Here is a 14373-nt window from a genome sequence, read left to right on the forward strand (position 1 = left end):
GTGTAATAGTTTGCTTAGAGTGAACCAAGAAAGGTCCATCTATAATCCCTTGATTAATCCTGAGATAAAACATTTCCATTCCTTTGATGAGATAACCTCTCCTAATCCCTCTTACCACATTTGTTTCAGTGCATCCATCTTCTCCTCAGGGAAGTCTAGCACCCGCATGTATAAAAGCGTTAGAAAAATGTGTATTTGAATACATGAGAAATGCTAGTTTAAAAGCAAAGTAGTATATAATGCATTTTATTCTATTAATCATATAGTAGTAAAATTAATTCATGTCTAAATGTGAAGTAGTTTTGAAACTGCAGTGTGGCTTGAAGCAAAAGCTGATCCCTGACCCTGACAGAATGCTAGCTTAGCAAGTTTTAATGTTTATGCTTTTCACAAGTGATTATCTGCTGGGTCAGGAAATTAAATGTGTGAAATAATGAAATCTTCTGCTCTTTCCTGTCGGAATGAGATGGCCTTGTATATGTGTTACTTAGATATCAGGCAGCTGTGTGAGAAAGTATAACAGAGAACAAAGACATACATTAAAAGACTGAAGCTGCTATTGTATTTGAACTGATATGAAACCTTGAACAAGTAACTTTATGGAAAGACATTATGACTGACCAGCTGGATAGCAAGGCCCTATTGTATCCAGAGGAAAAGTTTTTTAAAACATACTGCATCAGCAGATTAAAAGAATAGAGGCTTGTAAGCTAAAGTGATGTAGATGCCCTGTGACATATCACGTCAGAAAGGTGGGCATAGCTTGAATGTTAAACCTATATAAAATTGTGTGCTTCCTGTTTCATGTCAGACAAAATTCTGTACTTGTATGTTTTTTTTGCCTCCTGGTGTACACTAGTAAACTTTTGACTCTGAACCTCCTGTGTATTGAATTCTGAATTTTATTTAACAGTTTGGTCCTTTCAAGATGGAATTCCCTTGGTAAGCTGCAGATCAGAGCGTATCAGTGGTCGAATATTGCGCAGGAGAAGTTACCGAAGTGGTTCTTCTTGAGTGAAAAGACCTCCGACTGAATTGTCTGTGTAAAGAGGCTGGCCACTTTCTGATCTGTGGCCGAAGAGCGGAATTTGAACGATTTTCAATACCGGAGGCTCAGGTAGGAAGAATTTGCCTTTTTTCTGTTTTAGATCAGGGACTAGGTTACAGTACATTGTTGTCAAGATTTGTTTTGCAGATCAGGGACAAAAGGAAGTACTGTATATTTGGTCATAGATCAGGGTGACAGAATAAGGTGGACAGTTATTCTAGATAAACTGTAAACAGGAACTAAGAAATTGATATCACGTGATAAAAAAGGGTTACGTAACATTTTCTTTGACATGGGTAATCAGTGCACTAAAACCTCGTGAGATCCGCCCCTAACCGAAGACGCAAAGTACATGCAATTACAACGTTCTGATAACGTTAGGTATTATACGAAATGGGTTAATAAATATGAATCTGATGGTAAACTAGATAAACATTCACTAGTTAAACTCCTTAAACAGCTTAAATCTGATGCAGGAGTTCAGGCAAAAAAGCAACGCCAACTAGGCATTCCTCAAGCACACAGGTGGATTGAGGAAGCAAATCATAGACAACAGAAGCTTAAAAATTCAAAAACATTATTTTTAGACAAAGAGGATAATAACTTGGTAATAGCTACAACTCCTCCTCCTCCTCCCTTGCCCCTCCTTACCCTTTTCAGGATATGAAGCGAGTGGACAGGCTGGTCCACCTCCACGTTATCCTGAAGTTTCAGTAAGACCACAACCATTTGTTAGAGATCCTATTGAGACTAGGTCCCGCACACGTAAAACACATAGGGACACAGAATCATACCAAATAGAGAGAAATCTACAGGATGAGAGTGAGGAAGAAATATGCCCACTTATAGAAGTTCCAAATCCTCAGGCAGGACAGGAAGGGCAAGACCCAACACTCTTAGTATATAGACCATGGACACCGGAAGACATCCGGAAGGCTACTGAGGGAATCCCCCATCCGAAAGTTAATTTTACAAAATTTATAGAAGATTTACAAGGCATGAGGTTAAGTTACCACTTGAATGGGGAAGAAGTAGAAAAAGTAGTAAGACAAATTATAGGTCCAGATTGGCACATGATTTGTGGCACCTGGAATCCTCATAATGCAGAGCTCAGACCACTCCCACATAGTGACGCAGAGTTAGACAACAGAGTAAAAGGTCTGACAGACCGAATCTCTGAGAAATGGAAACCTAGAGCAGACTGGACTTGCATTAATCAATGCATACAACAGGAAAATGAGACAATAGATGGATATTATGCTAGATTATTAGAATGTTTTAATAATCATAGTGGTATGTCGGTTCCTGAGAACCAAACGAATGATTCCCCGTATGAACAACAATTAAAAAATGCATTTTTGAAGGGTTGCATTGCACCTATTAGTAGCTTCATTACAAAGCATATGATAGATCATCAAACAGGGAGGCTACAAGCCTTACTCGAATACGCTAGACATGCTGAGAGACATTTTAATAGTAAAAAGAAAAAGAAGGCACAAGTCTTCACTGCTGAAGATGGAGCTGAAGTATTTGTATTACAGTCAGGTAAAAAGGGCAAGAAGAATGCCCAGGGAAACAAACAGTCTGATAAATGATCAGAAGATTTTGAAGAGAGGAAAAAGAGAGGTAAATGCTTCAAATGCGGGAAAAAAGGGCATCTAGCAAGGGATTGTAGGCAAAACAAAAAGGTAATTACAGAAGATAAAGGAGATGAGGACTGACTATATGATAGTAAGGATACGTCAAGTGAAAGTCAGAAATCATCAGGAAAAGATAAGAAACAAAAAGCAAATGTAAATGTGATAGAAGGAGTAGAGGAAGTACAAATAGATATGGAGGATGAAGAAAGTGAAATTTTGGATTTAGCATTATTGAGCTTAGGGCTCTACTTAGCGGATACGAAACCGGAAGTTACACTTCTGGTGGAGGGAAGGGAAGTCAAATTCCTGTGTGACTCAGGAGCATCATGGACTTTGATATACCCCTCCAAGTTACCAGAACATTCCGAATCACCTGATTATATACTAGTAAAAGCTGCAAATGGACAGCTATACAGGGAACCACTTTCCCATGATATAGCAATAACTGACCCTGTTTCAGGAATGACCCAGAGAAGTAAAATAGTTGTTTCTGCAAAGTGTCCAGTAAACCTATTGGGCAGGGACCTTATGCAGATATTTGGCATAGCAGTAGTTCTGACTGTATAAGGTATGGAGGCACAGAGACAAATGGATACCTTTGTAATGTGACCGGAGGGTGAAACGTTTTACTGGTACAGCCAGGACCTAGTCACGACTGGTCCAGGGGCAGTAACTGAGGAACTGATGAATGTAGCCATCAGTAAAGCCCCCTCCCTTGACACTGATCGACAGCATTTGTTACACTGTACTCTATACTACTGTGCTACACCAGGACCTGATAGAGAGTATGAGCAAGAACTGTTTAGAAATCGTGCAACTAGATTGGTTTTGCGTACTTTGTACTGGGATACTGAGGGGAACAGTGTAGTTAGCTGTTCATTACCTCAAGAATTCCTTGCATTGTATAGATCAAATTGGTTGCCACATGTCAGCTTGACAAAGAACAAAGGTGTTAAATGGGCAGATTTAGGAGAAAACCTAACAAGATGGGAGAAACAGACTGATTTAGAACTGTCAGAACAAGGGATACAAAAACAAAAACTGAATTGGTTGACACAGACACATCCAGCTGTACACTTGCAATCTAGCGAGGACAGCTGATTAGCATTTTTATTAGAAGAAGAAGAAAAGACCTTATGTGAAATTCCAACAACTCTCTGATCAACAGGCAAGTCAGATGTAGGACTTATTCGAACAGCAGGACCAGTTACAATAACCCCAAAGTCAGCTTTCAGACCACAGAAAAGACAATACCCTTTGAGAAAGGATGCAGAAATAGGAATTAAGCCTATAATAGCAGCATTACTCAAAGAAGGAGTACTGGTAGAATCTCCTGATTCACCATGTAATACACCCCTATTTCCTGTTAAAAAAGCAAATGGGGAATGGCGGATGGTACAAGATTTACAAGCTGTAAACAATGCAGTAATACCTAGAGCACCCACGGTGCCAGACCCACATACTTTGTTAAATGATTTAGAACCGCAACAGAAGTATTTCTCTGTGGTAGATATTAGCAATGCTTTCTTTTCAATACCTATACATCCTGATAGTCAATATTGGTTTGCATTTACATTTCAGGGTAAAAGGTATACATATACTCGACTACCACAGGGATATTGTGAGAGCCCAACAATTTTTGCACAAGAAATGGCTAGCAACCTGGCAGGATTTACCCCACCGGGAGGTAGTCAAATTCTACTTTATGTAGATGACATCTTGCTAGCAGCCCCCACCCAGCAACAGTGCAGGAAGGATACAGTAGCATTATTGAAATTTTTAGCAACACAAGGACACAAAGTAAACAAAAGTAAGTTACAACTTTGGAGAAAACAAGTTAGATACCTAGGAAATGTAATATCCAATGAAGGTAGAATACTAGATGAGGAAAGAAAAACAGCGATTTTGCAAGCACCCAAACCAACAACCAAGAAAGAAATTATGTCTTTCTTAGGTACAACTAATTTTTGTCAGAGCTGGATATCAAATTATGCTTTGGAATCTGCTCCACTGACTGACTTGATATATAAGACACCAATGGCAGCACAAAACATTTTACAATGGACAACTGAAGCAGAAACGGCTTTCTGCAGGTTGAAGCAGTTAATAGCTTCTTCATTAGTTTTAGGACTTCCAAATTATCACAAATGGTTCTTTCAGACCGTAGATTGTAAGCAAGGGTATATGACGTCAGTATTGACGCAACAACATGGGGACAAGCAACGCCCCATAGCTTACTATTCATCACAGTTAGACCCAGTGGTGCGATCTTTGCCTCACTGTGTACAAGCAGTAGTTGCAGCCGCAATGGCAGTACAGGCTTCGGCCTCAGTGGTGTTATTCCACCCTCTCACATTGAGAGTGCCTCATGCAGTTGCAATAATTTTACTGCAAGAGAAAGTGGCATAGCTTTCTCCTGCTAGACATCTTTCATGTATGACTATACTGCTGAGCCAACCTCATATGACAAATGAACGATGTACAACATTGAATCCATCGACATTACTTCCAACTCCTGCGGAGGGCACACCACACAGCTGCCTGCAGGAAATTGAACAGTTAGCCTTACCTAGACAAGATCTTACAGATATGCCCTTGGATAATGCCGAGGTGACATATTACATGGACGGCTCATGCAGAAGGGGTCCTACAGGGAAGAATCTGGTAGGGTATGCAGTAGTTACAGACACTGAAATTTTAGAAGCTCAATCCCTACCACACAACTTATCTGCACAAGCAGCGGAATTGATAGCTTTGACGAGAGCATGTACTTTAGCAAAAAACAAGTGTGTAAACATATATACTGACAGTCAGTATGCTTTTTCTACAGTACATGTATTTGCACAACAATGGAAAAATAGAGGAATGATAACATCCAGTGGAAAACCTATTAATCATGCGCAATTTATTTTGGAGTTATTAGAATCTATTCAGTTACCTACCAAAGTAGCTATTTGTAAATGTGTAGCTCATACAAAACAGCAGGATAAGATTTCGAAAGGCAATGCACGAGCTGATGCAGCTGCAAAGCAAGCAGCCTCAGACTCAGAAACTGTACTTTTAAATGAGGAATTACAACCCTCTGAGATTTTAGATTTAGACATGTTAAAAACAATGCAGACGCTTACTACAAAAGCAGAAAAAACAAAATGGGTAAAATGAGGTGCAATTCTTGAGAATGGACTGTACATTTCCAAAGAAAGAAAACCGATATTGCCGTCTAATTTATTTAGATATGCAGCTTTGTTGAGCCATGGGCAGTGCCATGTCTCAACAGGGGGGATGGTACAGTTAGTAAATTGAATATTCCAAACATACGGATACACAAATTACACAAAAAAATGTTGTGCAGCTTGTCATACTTGTAACAAGCATCATAAACAAGGAGCATTTAAAACCAAGCAAGGAAGTTTTCCTATACCACCATACCCGTTCCATACTATCTGTATGGATTTCATAGAACTGAATAAATGTGAAGGGAAGAAGTTTTGTTTAGTTATTGTAGACATGTTTTCTAAATGGGTAGAAGCTTTTCCAACCAAAAACCCGGATGCAGCAACAGTGGCGAAAGCCCTGATAAAAGAAGTAATCCCTAGATTTGGCATTCCGGAGAGGATTTATAGTGACAATGGCACACATTTTGTGAATCAGACAATTCACCAGCTTGGGAGATTTTTTGGTATCTCCTTGAAGAACCATTGTGCTTACCACCCACAGTCAGCAGGACTGGTGGAAAGGTACAATGGTACCCTAAAGAACAAGTTAAGGAAGCTAGTAGAAGAGACCCAAAATAATTGGATATACTGTCTGCCTTTAGCACTGCTGAGTATGAGAACAGTTCCAAATGCAAAGGGTTTGACTCCCTTTGAAATTATTTTTGGGAGAGCATATTATGTGCCTCACTGGAAAGCTGTCATGCCTGCAGAGCAGGAGGCTGACAGTTCATTAGCTAGTTATATGAAAAAACTGTTAACAAATAAATCTGTTTTGCAGTTTAACTCTTTTTCAGATAAGGAACAGACCAGACCGGTGGAAGCAGTCTTGGCTCCTGGGACATACGTCTGGCTGAAAGTGATGAAAAGGAAGAATTGGGCGAATCCAAAGTGGGAGGGACCGTACCAGGTTCTGTTGGCAACGCCTACTGCAGGTAGAGTGGCCGAGAGGACGTCCTGGGTTCATTTAACGCACTGTAAACCGGTAAAGAACTTTCAACTTGATAAAAACTTTGAGACTGATACACAACCAGACCGAGATGGCCAAAAACAAAGCGAATAGAAGTTTAGATCAACCCCAGAGATGTTGCATAATCATTTTGTTGTGTGTACATTTATTAACTGTAATTGTGACAATTTTCCTCTTGCTGTGGTTTATCCTACACACAACCACACAAGTGAAAGTGGGAAGGCGTGATGAAACGTCTATAGACTGGCATCCAAATTTTAACACATACCTGGCCATGAAATGTGTGTATGCAGAGACTATGAACATTTCAAATTGCTGGGTTTTTACAGTTATACCAACAGCATATGGAGGACTGGTAATGTCCGCTGTCCCTTTGGGGATAAATGTGACTTGGGAGAATTTAATTTTCGACACAGGAACTGTGAGATCACAGGACAAAATAGCTTTATTTTTAGCTGTCACACAAAAAGGAGTTGTATGTTTCTATAAAAATGACACTCTCCAGGTGGGCTGGAGCAAATGCAATATAACCATATCTTACCGATGTTATATTAAGAATAGTAATGGCAATACTTTTTGCAATACTAATTTTGACTCGTATTTAAACTCATTGAAAACATCTGTGAGTGACATTCAAAAAAATCCAGTTTTGTTTAAACAATTGTCAGTTATAGATCAAAAAATGTTTCATGCAGGGCTGATGCATATTAGTACTAAAGTAGAAAACTGTTATTTTATTTGTGGGAAAAAGGCATATAAATGGTTACCTGAGAATTGGTCCGGCAGTTGTTTTTTGGGTTACTTGGTTCCGGCAATAAGACATACTGCAGAATTACCTTTGGGTAAGATACAAAACATAAGGGAAACAGCTCGAAAATCCAAAGGTCCAGTTAAGAAACCTGTGAATCCAGTTGGGAAGATCAAAGCTGGTTGGAAAGACCATAATTCAGTAAAAGACAAAAGTGAATTGACTCATATGGACTTGAGTGACAGTGTTATATCCTGGGCAGGAATACGCCCAGCTTATGGAGCAGTCAAACTGATCTGGGAGCTGAGGAAGTTGTCGAAACTTCTCGAAGTAATGAGTAATGCAACTTTTTCCACCCTAGAATTGGTGACTGATGAACTGAATGCAATGAGAACTGTTGTGCTACAAAATCGGATGGCTCTTGACTTCACCCTAGCGGCGAGAGGTGGTACGTGCGCGCTTATCAAAGAAGAATGCTGTGCTTTTATTCCTGACAATCATCACGAGATAAATAACCACCTAGAGGTAATTCAGCAAGTATCAGCCATGACTGAACCAGGCCCAAACCCAGTGATGGACTTCTTCCAGAATCTATTTGGGGGTGGGGTTCCATCCTAATGAATATTCTGATTGCCATTTGTGTGGGTATACTCCTAATAGGAGCATGTGTTTGCTGTGGAATTCCCTGCATCAAAAATTAATCAAAGATTTTGTTGATGTATCTCTTACTGAAACTTTCTACCAAGATATTGAAATTGAAAGATTGATTTCAGATGACGCTTTTTCTGAAGTATAGATTAAATGACTCACCTAGCTGAAAATCCTGAGTGGAAAAGGCTCGGAGATGAAATGACACTATGCATACTTCAAAATAGAATAAATAGTATTAATAGGGGGAGAATGTTAGAAAAATGTGTATTTGAATACATGAGAAATGCTAGTTTAAAAGCAAAGTAGTATATAATGCATTTTATTCTATTAATCATATAGTAGTAAAATTAATTCATGTCTGAATGTGAAGTAGTTTTGAAACTGCAGTGTGGCTTGAAGCAAAAGCTGATCCCTGACCCTGACAGAATGCTAGCTTAGCAAGTTTTAATGTTTATGCTTTTCACAAGTGATTATCTGCTGGGTCAGGAAATTAAATGTGTGAAATAATGAAATCTTCTGCTCTTTCCTGTCGGAATGAGATGGCTTTGTATATGTGTTACTTAGATATCATGCAGCTGTGTGAGAAAGTATAACAGAGAACAAAGACATACATTAAAAGACTGAAGCTGCTATTGTATTCGAACTGATATGAAACCTTGAACAAGTAACTTTACAGAAAGACATTATGACTGACCAGCTGGATAGCAAGGCCATATTGTAAAGGTGGGCATAGCTTGAATGTTAAACCTATATAAAATTGTGTGCTTCCTGTTTCATGTCAGACAAAATTCTGTACTTGTATGGTTTTTTGCTTCCTGGTGTACACTAGTAAACTTTTGACTCTGAACCTCCTGTGTATTGAATTCTGAATTTTATTTAACAAAAAGCCTAAGCTGCATTGACTCTTCAGTCCTTAGCCATTCTGAAATTGTTTTACTGCATGAGTTCTCCTTCCCTGTGGTTGGCATTGCTCATCAGATAATCAGGTCCCTTAGTATTTTCCTTAATTGAAAATATTGTCACTAGAAAAGATCAGTCTGTAGAAAACATTTTGACAGCTCTGTATGTACAGGTATCTATTTTTTCCATATCCCAAACAGCCCTCGCATATAAAATATCTGCATTTATCCAGTTGGGCCACCACTACAGTGAGGGATCTTGGCTGAATAACCCATTGTTCCACAGTTTTGAGTTGCTAGTGCAATGTCTATGCATCTGCCTCTTGTTCCACATAAGTATCTTAAATGAAGAATGCAAGCCACCCATATCCCAACTTTGTAGGAGGGAGTGCTAGTGGAAGTAATATATAGGAGTCCGATATCATGCAACGCTATGAGCACCAAAATCAGTGTGGGTTTAAATCTAGCTCTACAATAAAACAATCTAAAGGAACCTATTCCATAAGCAGAAACATAAGGGAGACCAAAACCCCATGCCATGTGTTAGATATACATTTTCCTTCTCCCTATTTTTGGGGTCTCACTATTCCAAAGAAACTCCCCAATCAATTTTTGGCAAATCTGAGAAAAAATTGGGAAGGTGGCCAAAGGGATGTGTTGCAGAATATGCAGAATTTTAGACAGAATAACCATTTTCATAATCTGTATTCTGCTCAAGAAGAGTAGTGGGTATGGGGACATTTTGTTCAAATCTGAGCATACCCTTTGACAGTGGCCTGAATGATATAAATCAAATCACTGTAGGACTATGGAAGAGAGACCACAATATGATTTTAAATGGTAAATCACAATCCAGGGATCAGCAATATCAAATGCAGATGACAGTTCCAAGAGGACCAAGACTGAATAATAGTGCTAGTCTCTGGCCATTAAAAGATTGTTTACTATCCAAGCAAAAGCAGTTTCAGTATTGCAGTGGGTGCAGAACCCAGACTGGAAATAGTCCATAAGTCCAGTATCTATGACATGGGTCTGAATTTGTTTGAAAACAGGGAAGGTTAGAGAAAAGGCAGAAACTATTGAGTACACTAGGATCTAATGCTGGCTTTTTGAGAATAGGGATGACAATGGCCTGTTTCAAGGCTGATGATAAAACACAGGTCTCAAGGACATATCAAGTATCCGATAACTCAAGGGACTAATGACCTCCAGACAAGACGACATTAATGTGGTTGGCCATGGATCCACATTGCAGGTTGTTGAAAGCATAAGCAAGACCATAGTGGTTATATCATTGTAAACAAGACTATCAAACATTCATGGAAGGCTGAACAGACAGGGAAGAACTAAAAAAAGTGCAAATAAAAAATAAATTGCTACAATACAGCATCCCCTTATGCACATCCAGTGATGTCTAACTCACAAAAAAGTGGTATATATAGAGGTTAGATATGCTTTACAAGAACATTAGAAGTTTTATAATTTCAACTTTGCTGTGGGTATATGACTTATCACAGTTCTCAGTGATCTGGGTCATGCCCCAGGGTAACTCCACAAATACACTATACATGCCACATGGATAAACTCACATCCATTACCATGCACACGGTAACTCCCTGCTACACTTATATTAAGCACATGATGACCCATCTTTGGCTGAATCATATATTTATCTCTCCCTTTATATCAAATCCAAAAATCTCAGGGCATACATTACATTAGATGTATAGGTGCTCTAGTCTATGGCTTGGTAATTGAAGTCACCTAGGATTACAAAGTTATTGCTGATGGGAATTTCTTCTCAAACTTCCAGGACTTTAACATGATCTCTTCTGGTGACATGGAGGGGACTGTAACATGCTTTAAGCTGGCAACTTTACTTGTCCATGGTAAACTAAACTGAAGTTCTATGTGCTCAGTTTGTGGGTCTCTGGGTATCTGACTAAATGAAATATGGTCTTTAAAAAATATGGAAACACCACATCAGTTTCCAGCAAACTTGAAGGCATGGTATGTGCAAATCCCAAGTGTGGAGGGAGTGATTCCATTAATTTAAATCGGGTATCTGTAACTGTACATAATGGACATGTTCCAAATACAGGGCAGCCACAAGATGGAGCAATTTGTTATTGAGACTCCTAGTGTTGAGAACACGTTAATGTGGTTACTTACTTACTTACTTATCTTATATAAATGGGGACTTAGAATGTTGCAGAACATAAAGTTGTTTCCTGTACCCTGTTGCAATGACTTGCTACACTTTGGATGAGACCTACCAAATTACCAATAGTGTTTTCACTGCAATAGTCTTTCTTCAAACCTTTGGAATTACACTAGTCAATTATAACTGCAAGTGTGACCATATGTGTTTAGTTCATTTTCACAAGAACTCAGCTACCTGGAAATGCAGTGGCCAAAACTGAAAAAGATACAAAGAATTTTTACAAGAACATTTTTGAGAACGGCAGGGAACTAATACACATTTTGCTGATGCTTATATATAATTGCACAAGACAAATACCAATAATGAAGACTGCATTTATCAGGCACATAGCTCTCAACCAATCAAGGACAAATCTAGAAATAATCAGAGACTTGTGCCATGGCACTTGAGTTAAGAACTGTGTTCTATAGCTTGTGTAACTAGTTAGGTAGCAGATCTAATCTCACTGCAGTCAACTTGTGTATGTGCAGTCAGAAGAGCACAAGTCTATATCCTACTGTCAGCAATCAAGTATCATGGAGAACAAAAAGTTTAGATGTGTGCTGTAGTGCTTGCGTTAAATACTGTACTCTGTAAATAGGTAGGGGTTCTATTCTCACTGTGGTCAACTGGTGTGTGTGTATGTGTGTGTTTGTGTTCACTTGGTTAATTTTTAAGAGACCATTTATGGACTATGGCAGTTAGTACAGAGGACTAAAGGTTTGACTAGTTCACAAGCTCTTTCTAGTGGTAAAGATGCAGGGTTTGACTCTCTCCTCCTTCATTTTCCTAGTGTGTGACATTGACCAAGACACTTAACCAGACTGCTTTGGAGCACTTGGGAATTTGGGCTAGGCTCCTTAATGCTTTCCAGGAATGCATGCCTAGTAATGATGAATCTGACACTTTTAAATATTAGTACTACTAACTTGAGACATTGACAGATATTTATAACTCTAATTATTGTAATTATTCATTAAGTATAATTCATCATTTTTCTCCAAATGTCACCAGATTTAGGAGGGATTAATAGGGACAGAGGTAAGATTTTATCAAAATCTGGGCCAGTTGAGAGATAAGTATCAGGGTCACCAAGGAATGGCATAGACTGGAACCAGTTTTGGAGGGATGTCTGTACCTGGGAACTGCTTTAGTTATCAGTGCAATTTGGTGATTGAGTTACACTTAATTACTGATCACAGAAGTTATAATTATAGACTTGTTTTACTTTAACAAATGTATGTTAATTTACATTTTTATCCTGATAACGTCTCAGGTTAATATTACTAATATTTTAAATGTCCCTGATTATTTCTGGATTTATCTCTGATTCATTGAGAACTATGGTTTCAAATTTCATATCTTTCAGAAAATGCATGCTAATGTACAACTTGTTATTTAAACAACTTTCTAAGTTTATATGCACATAACTGGCTTTAGGCACCAGCAAACCCTGGGGTCTCTGGGGGCCCCCAACTACAACAGCAAGTTATCTTATCTTGATATTTTGCAACATGTGTGTCAGACCAACAAAACCTAGTACAGCAGCCTTGTGTGCTTAATAAACCTGGTGGGTAGTAATAACTCCTATTTATATATCCTTTAAAATTCAAACATATCTCTGGTGTTTTGTGAAGTAACAGGCTTCACAACTGTATTAAATATTTTACCACTGACAGTGCCCCCTGGCTTAGTTAAATCTTGCTGGTGGACATTCTCTCCACTAAAACTAACATAGGCAGCTTTAGGTATCTGCAATACCTTTGGCTGCAGGAGGGGGGCCTTAATCATCCTTGACTGTGTAGGGCGCCACAAAAGCTGCTGCTGTCTTCAGAGATAGTTTTCTATTTCAGGGAGTTTTATAAATACTGACAGAACACCAGATACTATAACTCTTAAATTTCTTTGCTCAAGAATTCTGACAAAGCCAAATATAGTAGAATAAAAGCTCAAAATTAGGAACATGTTTTAAATATTACTCTAATTCACTTACAAAGTTAGTAGAATAACATATTTTGCACCAACCTGCATTTCTGTACTAAAAGATAAGAAGTATGAAACTCTAATCTCTGGATTTATTGACTGTTATCCTGAATGGTTTACCAGAAAATCAAACTTTTTTACAAAGGACTGAGCAAAATTATGAGGCAAAATCGGGGATGGTCAGTGAAATCAGGGACAGTGGCAGGTATGTATTACTCCTCAATGAAGTAAATAAAAGTGACTTAACATGCTGTAGTTTAACAACTGCTAAACAACAGTCACTGATGTGGTCTGGCAACCACTGTTGGACAGTGTATTGCTGTTTACTGAATAAGTGTAAAACTAGTATTGCTATGGATTATGATTGTTTACATATGTAAAAAAAATCACTGATTTTTATCTTTGCACACACCAAGTAATGCCAAGACACAGGCATTACTCTTCTGGGTATCAATAAAAATGCAGTTAACAAGTAACTGTATTTCAAAAGTTAGGCATAAAATATAGTATAAAACATCCAGATGCTTAGCTCTTCCACTTTCCAGATTATATAAATGGATTTTGACTATTTTGACTTGGACTTAGTGGTGGCTTCTGATGTCAACCTCACCCATTCTAAAACAGCCCCTGCTCGAATATGTGTGTACAGAAGTTTTCTGTAGGTTTTGTGGTGGTGGTGGTGGTGGGGCTGTGGGTCATATGGTCGTTTTCTTTAATGTCCATAACAATCAAACCTTAAGGTCATTATAACTTGTGTTTGGGCTGGGGACAGTATGGTCATTGTTTCTTTTACTTTTCTCACAGCCCTCAGAGATGTACAAAGAAGGCTACTGTAGCTTGTGTAGGACCAGTGTACTGTCTAAGACCAACAAAGTGGAATGTATTACTGCAGTAATTACTTTTTTCCTCACAACCACACATCAGGTATTTATACAGGTGGCTGTCTATGAGGGTAAGAGGTATTGAGTGAGGAGGCATGCTATATATATGTATTACAGCAGTTACTTGAAATACATGGC

Source organism: Protopterus annectens, chromosome 7.part1, assembly GCF_019279795.1.
Source record: "Protopterus annectens isolate FY-2018-M chromosome 7.part1, PAN1.0, whole genome shotgun sequence".
Classification (NCBI taxonomy): Eukaryota; Metazoa; Chordata; order Ceratodontiformes; family Protopteridae; genus Protopterus; species Protopterus annectens.